This window comes from Oncorhynchus clarkii, chromosome 18, assembly GCF_045791955.1.
Source record: "Oncorhynchus clarkii lewisi isolate Uvic-CL-2024 chromosome 18, UVic_Ocla_1.0, whole genome shotgun sequence".
Classification (NCBI taxonomy): Eukaryota; Metazoa; Chordata; class Actinopteri; order Salmoniformes; family Salmonidae; genus Oncorhynchus; species Oncorhynchus clarkii.
The window spans coordinates 61,241,963-61,255,602 of NC_092164.1; the positions used below are offsets into that span (position 1 = coordinate 61,241,963).

A 13,640-nucleotide genomic window follows, 5' to 3' on the forward strand; every position below is an offset into this window, starting at 1 on the left:
GTGTGTGTGTGCGTGTGTGTGTTTGCCTGTGAGTATCCGTCCGCCTGTGTGTGTGACCCCTCAGGTCAGGGGGTGTTACTGGAGTGTGTAGCATCATAGGGGTCTGTGGATGAAACAGAAGTTAGGGGCCCACCTCAAGCACCTCCAACACCTGCTAGTCTCTCACGCACACATGGGCAGGCGGGCGGGCAGGCAGATGGCCGATCACAGACAAACACACACATGCAGGTGTTGGGAGGGGCTTGAGGTGGGCCCCACAGACTCCTATGATGCTACATAGCAAGAAGGCAATAATAGCCTAGTGCAAACAACAAAAACAGGTAGCTAAGTATAATAACAAGATGCAATCATTTGCTGTTAGTGAGAAGAGCAAAAAGCTATTTTAGCTTGCGTTCTAAAATAATTTCAAATCTATTTCCGATTATTTATTTAATTTCCCATGGTCATTGCAGAATAAATTCCTCACCTTTTCTGACTGTGATGGTTTCATAGGCTACTCACGAAATAACCTATAGGCCCACAGCAACTTACGATAGGCTAACATTCACCCCATCTCTCATTTAATTGGACTCACTTCACAGTAGTAAATAGATAAGCTATCGGTATTTACTTATTTTCCACCATAATTTGCTAATAAATTCATAAAAAATCCTACAAAGTGATTTTCTGGATTTTTTTTCTCATTTTGTCTGTCATAGTTGAAGTATACCTATGAGGAAAATTACAGGCCTCTCTCATCTTTTTAAGTGGGAGAACTTGCACAATTGGTGGCTGACTAAATACTTTTTTGCCCCACTGTATATCAGAACCATTGCGCCTTTTCTGGCCATGATGAGTTCGTATTACCAAAGAAGCCATACAGCAAATGTATTTATTTAATTGAGCCTATTAGATAATGATCACTACTATTGTTTGCTCTATGCATGAGGAAGGGGGTGCGGTTTATAACATTCTGTACAATTTAAAGCTGCAATAGTTAGCTTTTTTGGATGACCTGACAAAATGCACATATAAATGTGAGTTATAGATCTGTCATTCTCATTGAATGCAAGTTTAAGAAGAGGTAGATATGTTCTATGTGCGGTATTTATATGCTTTTAAGTTTAACAGCTGAAAATACAATATTTTTGGTAATGGAAAATATATTTTACGGTGGTTTAGATGGCACAATGATTCTTTACACTATACATGCTTGTTTCTCACAAACTGAAATTAGCAACCAGGAAATGGCGGAGCGATGTTTTGCATTGAAGTGTGTAGGCTACCACTGTACAGTAAGCAGGCCTACTGTTGAAAAATATATCAGAGTAGACAAAGTTTCAGAATTCGCGGGCATTGCACCATATTGAGGTTTTTGAAGAAAGTAAATGCAAAACATTATTGAATTAAAATGATCTGTTTACAATTGTGCAATTGTTTTTGTGTTTCAGAAACAATCACTGCCAAAAAAAACGAAAACATTCTGCCAACACCTCCAAAGACTTGATCAAGTTGGCCATTGATATATCCTTTAGATACTGTCTTGGCCTAATTCCAATACCTCCAAAGACTTGATCAAGTTGGCCATTGATATTTCCTTTAGATACTGTCTTGGCCTAATTCCAATACCTCCAAAGACTTGATCAAGTTGGCCATTGATATATCTTTTAGATACTGTCTTGGCCTAATTCCAATACCTCCAAAGACTTGATCAAGTTGGACATTGATATTTCCTTTAGATACTGTCTTGGCCTAATTCCAATACCTCCAAAGACTTGATCAAGTTGGCCATTGATATTTCCTTTAAATACTGTCTTGGCCTAATTCCAATACCTCCAAAGTGTACAGCAAAGAAGGGCGTTATTGTCACCATGAAAGGTGAATGACGGGCGTTATTGTCACCGTGAAAGGTGAATGATGGGCGTTATTGTCACCGTGAAAGGTGAATGACGGGTGTTATTGTCACCGTGAAAGGTGAATGATGGGCGTTATTGTCACCATGAAAGGTGAATGATGGGTGTTATTGTCACCATGAAAGGTGAATGATGGGTGTTATTGTCACCATGAAAGGTGAATGATGGGTGTTATTGTCACCGTGAAAGGTGAATGATGGGTGTTATTGTCACCGTGAAAGGTGAATGATGGGTGTTATTGTCACCGTGAACGGTGAATGATGGGTGTTATTGTCACCGTGAAAGGTGAATGATGGGTGTTATTGTCACCATGAAAGGTGAATGACGGGCGTTATTGTCACCGTGAAAGGTGAATGATGGGTGTTATTGTCACCGTGAAAGGTGAATGATGGGTGTTATTGTCACCATGAAAGGTGGCAGGGTTATAATGCTTGTTCATGTGGGTAGTTTAATGACAGGTCTGATTTATAACGGGAAACATGTATAAATATGTTTATAAATCTCTAAATATTTGCGCTGTCCTTTCAGAATTGGCGTAGGTAGATTTTTAGTGTGAAATGTATTCAACATTTATAAATGATGCCATTGGTCCCCACAAGGATAGTAAAACTCCAACACACACACACACATATACACACACACACACACACACACACACACACACACACACACACACACACACACACACACACACACACACACGCAAAAGTATCTCTGCAGTATCTCCATAGCCAGCGGCTGGATGGGAAGGCTGAGTTAGCAACACGTAAAGTGTGCCGGTTCTTTTGTAATGGTCGTCTTGGAACGCACCACTCACAGCGCCTTTGCACAACAGTCTCTAATTCACATTCCTCACAGGATTTCTGCCTCTGTGGGTATTGTGGAATGACCTATTTTTTTGTGTTGTTTTTCATGCTATCCTTCACCCACACAGAGGCAGAACCCTAGCATGCGTAGCGTAGTTCTACTCTAGTGGAGGTCCAGCCGACCCTGTGTTGGCTACGTGGCCCTGGTTTGTCTGTACCAGGCAGTTTCCTGAAGCTCTGGGAACAGAACTCCTAACCGTTTTCCACTGCAGGTGAAACGCATCATTCCAGAACGGTTCCTCGGGAGAAACGGTCTTCCCACCTCTTCTTGAATTATGTTGGTTAACTCTAGGAAGATGTTCCTCGTCTCTTAAAGAAGAATATAAATGTTTTACTTTAATCCTCACTGTACAACTATGTCCTCCCTTTCATGGTTTATTGTGCTTCTCTACTGAAAGCCTTCCTGGAAGGCTAGAGGTTTTCTCATCAGTTACAGTAGAATCAGGAATGTTTCCCATTCCTCTTAGTACAATATGTCCTCTCTTTCCCTCTGTTTATTTTGGGTCTCTCCTGAAATCATTAATTGTAATCCTAATCCTGATTTGGCAGTTGAAAGTAGATTATTTAATCAAGTGAAGAATTAGGCAAGTCATGTGGAAGGACAGAATGTGCATACAGTCAGGCCCAGAGAGTTACAGCCTCCTCACTACTGTAGGTCAGGCCTAGGCTGTTACAGCCTCCTCACTACTGTAGGTCAGGTCCAGAGAGTTACAGCTTCTTCACTACTGTAGGTCAGGCCCAGAGAGTTACAGCCTCCTCACTACTGTAGGTCAGGCCCAGAGAGTTACAGCCTCCTCACTACTGTAGGTCAGGCCCAGACTGTTACAGCCTCCTCACTACTGTAGGTCAGGCCCAGACTGTTACAGCCTCCTCACTACTGTAGGTCAGGCCCAGAGAGTTACAGCCTCCTCACTACTGTAGATCAGGCCCAGACTGTTACAGCCTCCTCACTACTGTAGGTCAGGCCCAGACTGTTACAGCCTCCTCACTACTGTAGGTCAGGCCCAGAGAGTTACAGCCTCCTCACTACTGTAGGTCAGGCCCAGACTGTTACAGCCTCCTCACTACTGTAGGTCAGGCCCAGACTGTTACAGCCTCCTCACTACTGTAGGTCAGGCCCAGACTGTTACAGCCTCCTCACTACAGTCTCATCACTGCTCTCTTCAACTCTCTCTCTCTCTCTCTCTCTCTCTCTAATTGCTGCAAGAGACAGAAGACTCATCAGAAACAATGGCCTCATCAGTTCAGTTGGAAGCTCCAAACGCATCAAACAGCCGTTGAAAAGCCTGGTAACAGACCAGCAGAGCACTGGAGGGCTCCCTGTTCACTATATAGAGTGTTGGTTATGGTCAAAATGGAACCCTATTCACTATATAGAGTGTTGGGTCAAAATGGAACCCTATTCACTATATAGAGAGTTGGTTATGGTCAAAATGGAACACTATTCACTATATAGAGTGTTGGGTCAAAATGGAACCCTATTCACTATATAGAGAGTTGGTTATGGTCAAAATGGAACCCTATTCACTATATAGAGTGTTGGGTCAAAATGGAACCCTATTCACTATATAGAGAGTTGGTTATGGTCAAAATGGAACACTATTCACTATATAGAGTGTTGGGTCAAAATGGAACCCTATTCACTATATAGAGAGTTGGTTATGGTCAAAATGGAACCCTATTCACTATATAGAGTGTTGGGTCAAAATGGAACCCTATTCACTATATAGAGAGTTGGTTATGGTCAAAATGGAACCCTATTCACTATATAGAGTGTTGGGTCAAAATGGAACCCTATTCACTATATAGAGTGTTGGGTCAAAATGGAACCCTATTCACTATATAGAGAGTTGGTTATGGTCAAAATGGAACACTATTCACTATATAGAGTGTTGGGTCAAAATGGAACCCTATTCACTATATAGAGAGTTGGTTATGGTCAAAATGGAACCCTATTCACTATATAGAGAGTTGGGTCAAAATGGAACCCTATTCACTATATAGAGAGTTGGGTCAAAATTGAACCCTATTCACTATATAGAGAGTTGGTTATGGTCAAAATGGAACCCTATTCACTATATAGAGTGTTGGGTCAAAATGGAACCCTATTCACTATATAGAGAGTTGGTTATGGTCAAAATGGAACCCTATTCACTATATAGAGAGTTGGTTATGGTCAAAATGGAACCCTATTCACTATATAGAGTGTTGGGTCAAAATGGAACCCTATTCACTATATAGAGAGTTGGTTATGGTCAAAATGGAACCCTATTCACTATATAGAGAGTTGGGTCAAAATGGAACCCTATTCACTATATAGAGTGTTGGGTCAAAATGGAACCCTATTCACTATATAGAGAGTTGGTTATGGTCAAAATTGAACCCTATTCACTATATAGAGTGTTGAGTCAAAATGGAACCCTATTCACTATATAGGGTGTTGGGTCAAAATGGAACCCTATTCACTATATAGAGAGTTGGTTATGGTCAAAATGGAACCCTATTCACTATATAGAGAATTGGTTATGGTCTAAAGTAGTGCACTACATAGAGATGTGTATAATTTGGGATGTAGACCCAGTCTGTCATAATTCCATGGGACAGCTGTAGTATGCCTGGCTTGTGCAACTGGCTGATTGATTGATCTGTTGGGTTGTGATGTATGCTTGGTGGACATGAAAGCAGCTGCAGCTTGTGTGAGTGACATCCCTGGTTCACACGATGCCATGCAACAATTGCTGGTTTATTGATGCCCCAATCTGTGGGGTGTGTGTCAGACTGCCTGTTGGTAATATATGGCAGGCTCTGTCCCCAAGCCAAACCCCACATAGCATTCTTCTTTCAGAACACGATAGCGTCATTAGGGGTAGGCCGTCATTGTAAATTTTAAATAAGAATTTGTTCTTAACTAATTTAAATAAAATGTAAAAATAAATAAAATAGCACAGTGAGGTGGGATTAGTCCTATTAAAGATAGCCTGTCTCCTAGCATCACTAGTCTCTACTGCTAGTGTTAGCACAGTGAGGTGTGGTTAGTCCTATTACAGCTAGCCTGTCTCCTAGCATCACTAGTCTCTACTGCTAGTGTTTGCACAGTGAGGTGTGGTTAGTCCTATTACAGCTAGCCTGTCTCCTAGCATCACTAGTCTCTACTGCTAGTGTTAGCACAGTGAGATAGGATTAGTCCTATTAAAGATAGCCTGTCTCCTAGCATCACTAGTCTCTACTGCTAGTGTTAGCACAGTGAGGTGTGGTTAGTCCTATTACAGCTAGCCTGTCTCCTAGCATCACTAGTCTCTACTGCTAGTGTTAGCACAGTGAGGTGGGATTAGTCCTATTAAAGATAGCCTGTCTCCCAGCATCACTAGTCTCTACTGCTAGTGTTAGCACAGTGAGGTAGGATTAGTCCTATTAAAGCTAGCCTGTCTCCTAGCATCACTAACCTCTACCGCTAGTGTTAGCACAGTGAGGTGTGGTTAGTCCTATTACAGCTAGCCTGTCTCCTAGCATCACTAGTCTCTACTGCTAGTGTTAGCACAGTGAGGTGTGGTTAGTCCTATTACAGCTAGCCTGTCTCCTAGCATCACTAGTCTCTACTGCTAGTGTTTGCACAGTGAGGTGTGGTTAGTCCTATTACAGCTAGCCTGTCTCCTAGCATCACTAGTCTCTACTGCTAGTGTTAGCACAGTGAGGTGTGGTTAGTCCTATTAAAGATAGCCTGTCTCCTAGCATCACTAGTCTCTACTGCTAGTGTTAGCACAGTGAGGTGTGGTTAGTCCTATTAAATATAGCCTGTCTCCTAGCATCACTAGTCTCTACTGCTAGTGTTAGCACAGTGAGGTGTGGTTAGTCCTATTAAAGCTAGCCTGTCTCCTAGCATCACTAGTCTCTACTGCTAGTGTTAGCACAGTGAGGTGTGGTTAGTCCTATTAAAGCTAGCCTGTCTCCTAGCATCACTAGTCTCTACTGCTAGTGTTAGCACAGTGAGGTGTGGTTAGTCCTATTAAAGATAGCCTGTCTCCTAGCATCACTAGTCTCTACTGCTAGTGTTAGCACAGTGAGGTGTGGTTAGTCCTATTACAGCTAGCCTGTCTCCTAGCATCACTAACCTCTACTGTTAGTATTAGCACAGTGAGGTAGGATTAGTCCTATTAAAGATAGCCTGTCTCCTAGCATCACTAGTCTCTACTGCTAGTGTTAGCACAGTGAGGTGTGGTTAGTCCTATTACAGCTAGCCTGTCTCCTAGCATCACTAGTCTCTACTGCTGGCCTATCTAGTTGGTGATCCAGCGTCAGAGAAAGGACCATGTGCACCTTTTTGATGCTAGTCTATTAAAGAGACACTGGACGAATGGACAGACGCACAGAGACAGCCAGTTAGCCGGTCTAATCCATTAAACCCTGGATGGACAGTCAATCCAGACGTCTCACCCTGCCTTTCACATGGTGATTTAATCCACTGGCGCTTGGATATATGGATTATTAAGGGACTTAGATTTTCTTTACCAACCCTACACTCATAACTTAATAAGTTCATACTCTTTAGAGAAGGCATATGGTTAATTCTGGGCCTCAAGCTCCTCAGAAATCTAATTGCAACGACCTATAGACCGACACACTTACAAGTAATATATCCCCGGTTGATCTGGTTATAGGCTGAGAGACCTACACCTCCTATCACATCTCAAGTCAATGTAATAACATTCAAATGATGGGATCATGGGACCCATCTTGAAATGAAACCAACTGCAGAAGGAGGATATGGGATGCTGGTCATTTTTCAAAATTGTACTGTAGCGTCTTGATTGTTGCCGTATTGTTGAGATGGCACCCTATTCCCTACAAAGTGCACTACTTTTGATCAAGGACCATAGGGCTTTGATAAAAAGTAGTGCACCATATACTAGGGAATAAAATGCCATTTGGGACAAGAACCCACTGTAATGTGGAAGAGATACCTGCTTTCAAGACAGTCTGCCTCCCCCCCAAAAAAAGAAACCGGGTATAATGAGAGGTGTTGAAGAGGCCACTGAGTCTCTCTCTCTCTCTGCCACTTCTACTCTTCTATTAAATCACGTTGTTCTACCACTGACCTATCATTACTGAGACCACACTATTCAGCTGAGACTCAACTCTCTCTGTGCAACGTGTGTTCTGAAGGCTGAGACTCAACTCTCTCTGGGCAACGAGTGTTCTGAAGGCTGAGGCTCAACTCTCTCTGGGCAATGTGTGTTCTGAAGGCTGAGGCTCAACTCTCTCTGGGCAATGTGTGTTCTGAAGGCTGAGGCTCAACTCTCTCTGGGCAACATGTGTTCTGAAGGCTGAGGCTCAACTCTCTCTGGGCAATGTGTGTTCTGAAGGCTGAGGCTCTACTCTCTCTGGGCAACGTGTGTTCTGAAGGCTGAGGCTCAACTCTCTCTGGGCAATGTGTGTTCTGAAGGCTGAGGCTCAACTCTCTCTGGGCAATGTGTGTTCTGAAGGCTGAGGCTCAACTCTCTGGGCAACGTGTGTTCTGAAGGCTGAGGCTCAACTCTCTCTGGGTGAATGTGTGTTCTGAAGGCTGAGGCTCAACTCTCTCTGGGCAACGTGTGTTCTGAAGGCTGAGGCTCAACTCTCTCTGGGCAATGTGTGTTCTCGTTCTTCACAGCAGTTGTGGTGTCATGGATGTTTGTGTTCCTGTGCTGCTCAAATGCCATAGCATTGCTGTTTTTATGTGTTTGGTTATAGTCACTTTGGAATCGACACACAGTACAATTTATGATTATGCTCGAGTCGAGGCGCTAAAATGAGTTTGACCTAATTACAAGCAGAGTGGATTTCACCTCAATATTGATTCTTGTGGACACATTTCCCTACTTCAGTTTGATTGCCTTAGCCTGCATCCCCACCTGCAGTTTGTACCTGTCAGGTTCAATTTATTTCAACTTAATTGACTGTGTTGATATTCCATATGATTTGTGGATCTAATAGGGAAATGGATAGTATTGATATAAACATGTGCAATTGTAGTAGAGGAAAGGAAAGGGAAAGGGGGTTACCTAGTCAGTTGTACAACTGAATGCCTTCAACTGAAATGTGTCTTCCACATTTAACCCAACCCCTCTGAATCAGAGTGGTGCGGAGGGGCAGAAAGGCAGATATTTACCTTGTCAGTTAGTAGGTTAGGGGTGGGTGATATTTACCTTGTCAGCTAGTAGGTTAGGGTCGGGTGATATTTACCTTGTCAGCTAGTAGGTTAGGATCGGGTGATATTTACCTTGTCAGCTAGTAGGTTAGGATCGGGTGATATTTACCTTGTCAGCTAGTAGGTTAGGATCGGGTGATATTTACCTTGTCAGCTAGTAGGTTAGGGGTGGGTGATATTTACCTTGTCAGCTAGTAGGTTAGGATCGGGTGATATTTACCTTGTCAGCTAGTAGGTTAGGATCGGGTGATATTTACCTTGTCAGCTAGTAGGTTAGGATCGGGTGATATTTACCTTGTCAGCTAGTAGGTTAGGGTCGGGTGATATTTACCTTGTCAGCTAGTAGGTTAGGGTCGGGTGATATTTACCTTGTCAGCTAGTAGGTTAGGATCGGGTGATATTTACCTTGTCAGCTAGTAGGTTAGGGGTGGGTGATATTTACCTTGTCAGCTAGTAGGTTAGGATCGGGTGATATTTACCTTGTCAGCTAGTAGGTTAGGGGTGGGTGATATTTACCTTGTCAGCTAGTAGGTTAGGGGTGGGTGATATTTACCTTGTCAGCTAGTTGGTTAGGATCGGGTGATATTTACCTTGTCAGCTAGTAGGTTAGGGGTGGGTGATATTTACCTTGTCAGCTAGTAGGTTAGGGTCGGGTGATATTTACCTTGTCAGCTAGTAGGTTAGGATCGGGTGATATTTACCTTGTCAGCTAGTAGGTTAGGATCGGGTGATATTTACCTTGTCAGCTAGTAGGTTAGGATCGGGTGATATTTACCTTGTCAGCTAGTAGGTTAGGGGTGGGTGATATTTACCTTGTCAGCTAGTAGGTTAGGGTCGGGTGATATTTACCTTGTCAGCTAGTAGGTTAGGATCGGGTGATATTTACCTTGTCAGCTAGTAGGTTAGGATCGGGTGATATTTACCTTGTCAGCTAGTAGGTTAGGATCGGGTGATATTTACCTTGTCAGCTAGTAGGTTAGGGGCGGGTGATATTTGGGGAGACCTCTTCTACGATATACTACTTCAAATATCGCGATATCCAATATTGTCGTTTTAATCCGTTAACTAGATCATTCCTGACTGCTCTTTGTTTTGCTTATTTACAGTATTAAAGTCACATTCTATTTAAATAATATTAGTATGGCGAAAAAACAAGGCTTACTTCATTAATTTAGACTTCATTTTCCACGTATTAATACAGCCTGCACATGAATACAGCCTGCACATTAATACAGCCTGCACATGAATACAGCCTACACATTAATACGGCCTGCACATGAATACAGCCTACACATTAATACGGCCTGCACATTAATACAGCCTGCACATGAATACAGCCAGCACATTAATACAGCCTACACATTAATACAGCCTGCACATTAATACAACCTACACATTAATACAGCCTGCACATTAATACAGCCTACACATTAATACAGCCTACACATTAATACGGCCTGCACATGAATACAGCCTGCACATTAATACAGCTTGCACATGAATACACCCTGCACATTAATACGGCCTGCACATGAATACAGCCTACACATTAATATGGCCTGCACATTAATACAGCCTGCACATGAATACAGCCAGCACATTAATACAGCCTACACATTAATACAGCCTGCACATTAATACAACCTACACATTAATACAGCCTGCACATTAATACAGCCTACACATTAATACAGCCTACACATTAATACGGCCTGCACATGAATACAGCCTGCACATTAATACAGCTTGCACATGAATACACCCTGCACATTGATACGGCCTACACATTAATACAGCCTACACATTAATACGGCCTGCACATTAATACAGCCTGCACATGAATACAGCCTGCACATTGATACGGCCTACACATTAATACAGCCTGCACATGAATACAGCCTGCACATTAATACGGCCTACACATTAATACAGCCTACACATTAATACAGCCTGCACATGAATACAGCCTTCACATTAATACAGCCTGCACATTAATACAGTCTACACATTAATACAGCCTGCACATGAATACGGCCTGCACATGAATACAGCCTGCACATGAATACAGCCTGCACATTAATACAGCCTACACATTAATACAGCCTACACATTAATACGGCCTGCACATTAATACAGCCTGCACATGAATACAGCCTGCACATTGATACGGCCTACACATTAATACAGCCTGCACATGAATACAGCCTACACATTAATACAGCCTGCACATGAATACAGCCAGCACATTAATACAGCCTACACATTAATACAGCCTGCACATTAATACAGTCTACACATTAATACGGCCTGCACATGAATACGGCCTGCACATGAATACAGCCTGCACATTAATACAGCCTACACATTAATACAGCCTGCACATTAATATGGCCTAACTGATCAAACTGCACAGTTTTAATTTGTAAAGTTCAAATAGTATAGTCTTCCACACCACAATACATCATCTCGCACGATATTAGGTTTAATCATATATTCTCTCAATCCTAGTAGGTTATCTATGATAGAAGTACTGATACGTACTGTAAGGCTAGATGATGTGATAATGCTCCGCATGCACCGACACACACACACACACACACACACACAGGAAGTGTGACCCATTATTGTCATTGTATTCTGGCTGTACTCTTGACAATTGATTAACCTTGTTCTGAAACCTGAGAGGCTAAAACCACAACCGTCCATCCTGTCTGTTTGTGGCCAAACCTGAGAAACCACATCTGTCTGTCTGTCCGTCCATCCAGTCTGTTTGTGGCCAAACCTGAGAAACCACATCTGTCTGTCTGTCCGTCCATCCAGTCTGTTTGTGGCCAAACCTGAGAAACCACATATGTCTGTCTGTCCGTCCATCCAGTCTGTTTGTGGCCAAACCTGAGAAACCACATATGTCTGTCTGTCCGTCCATCCAGTCTGTTTGTGGCCAAACCTGAGAAACCACATCTGTCTGTCTGTCCGTCCATCCTGTCTGTTTGTGACAAAAATCTAATAAAATGTTAGTTGTCACATACGCCGAATACAACAAGCCCTTCACCAACCATGCAGTTTTCAGAAAATACCTATAAAAAAAAGGGTAAGAGATAAGAACAACAAATAATTCAGGAGCATCAGTAAATAACAATAGCGGGGCTTTATACAGAGGGTACTGGTACAGAGTCCATGTGAGGGGGCACCAGTGTCAAGGTAATTATGTACATGCAGGTAGGGTTATTAAAGTGGCTATGCATAGATAATAACAGAAAGTAACAGCAGTGTGGAGGGGGGTGCAAATAGTCTGGGTAACCATTTGATTAGCTGTTCAGGAGTCTTATGGCTTGGGAGTAGAAGCTGTTTAAAAGCCTCTTGGACCTAGACTTGGCGCTCCGGTACCGCTTGCCGTGTGGTAGCAGAGAGAACAGTCTATGACTAAGTTGGCTGGAGTCTTTGACAATTTTTAGGACCTTACTCTGACACCACCTGGTATAGAGGTCCTGGATGGCAGGAAGCTTGGCCCCGGTGATGTACTGGGCCGTATGCACTACCCTCTATAGGCCTTGCGGTCAAAGGCCGAGCAGTTGCCATACCAGGCAATGATGCAACCCGTCAGGATGCTCTCGATGGTGCAGCTGTAAAACCTTTTGAGGACCTGAGGACCCATACCAAATCTTTTCAGTCTCCTGAGAGGGAATAGTTTTTGTTGTGCTCTCTTCACGACTGTCTTGGTGTGCTTGGACCATGTTAGTTGTTGGTGATGTGGATGCCAAGGAACTTGAAGCTCTCAACCTGTTCCACTACAGCCCCGTCGATGAGAATGGGGGTGTGCTCGGTCCTCCTTTTCCTGTAGTCCACAATCATCTCCTTTGTCTTGATCACATTGAGGGAGAGGTTGTTGTCCTGGCACCACATGGCCAGATCTCTGACCTCCTCCCTATAGGCTGTCTCATCGTTGTCGGTGATCATGCCTACTGTTGTGTCATCGGCAAACTTAATGATGGTGTTGGAATTGTGCCTGTTCATGCAGTCATGAGTACAGCAGGGGACTGAGCACGCACCCCTGAGGGGCCCCTGTGTTGAGGATCAGCGTGGCAGATGTGTTGTTGCCTACTCTTACCACCTGGGGGCGGCCCATCAGGAAGTCCAGGATACAGTTGCAGAGGGAGGTGTTTAGTCCCAGGGTCCTTTGCTTATTGATGAGTTTTGAGGGCACTATGGTGTTGAACGCTGAGCTGTAAGCAATGAGTAGCATTCTCACATAGGTGTTCTTTTTGTCCAGGTGGGAAAGGGCAGTGTGGAGTGCAATAGAGATTACATCATCTGTGGCTCTGTTGGTGTGGTATGCAAATTGGAGTGTGTCTAGGGTTTCTTGGATAATGGTGTTGATGTGAGCCATGACCAGCCGTTCAAAGCATTTCATGGCTACAGATGTGAGTGCCACGAATCGGTAGTCATTTAGGCAGATTACTTTAGTGTTCTTGAGCACAGGGACTATGGTGGTCTGCTTGAAACATGTTGGTATTACAGACTCCGACAGCGAGAGGTTGACTATATCAGTGAAGACACTTGACAGTTGGTCAGCGCATGCTCGGAGTACACAAACCTGAGAGACTAAAACCACATCCATCCTGTCTGTTTTTGGCCAAACCTGAGAGACTGAAAACACATCTGTTTGTCTGTCCGTCCATCCTGTCTGTTTGTGGCCAA

The 13,640-nt window shown here is 43.3% G+C and overlaps 1 protein-coding gene across 12 annotated transcripts in view; it reads left to right on the forward strand.

The window, feature by feature from the left end:
• The window catches only part of LOC139373815 (focal adhesion kinase 1-like), a 229,214-nt gene that overhangs the window by 60,932 nt on the left and 154,642 nt on the right, over positions 1 to 13,640 (forward strand). The window lies entirely within an intron of this gene.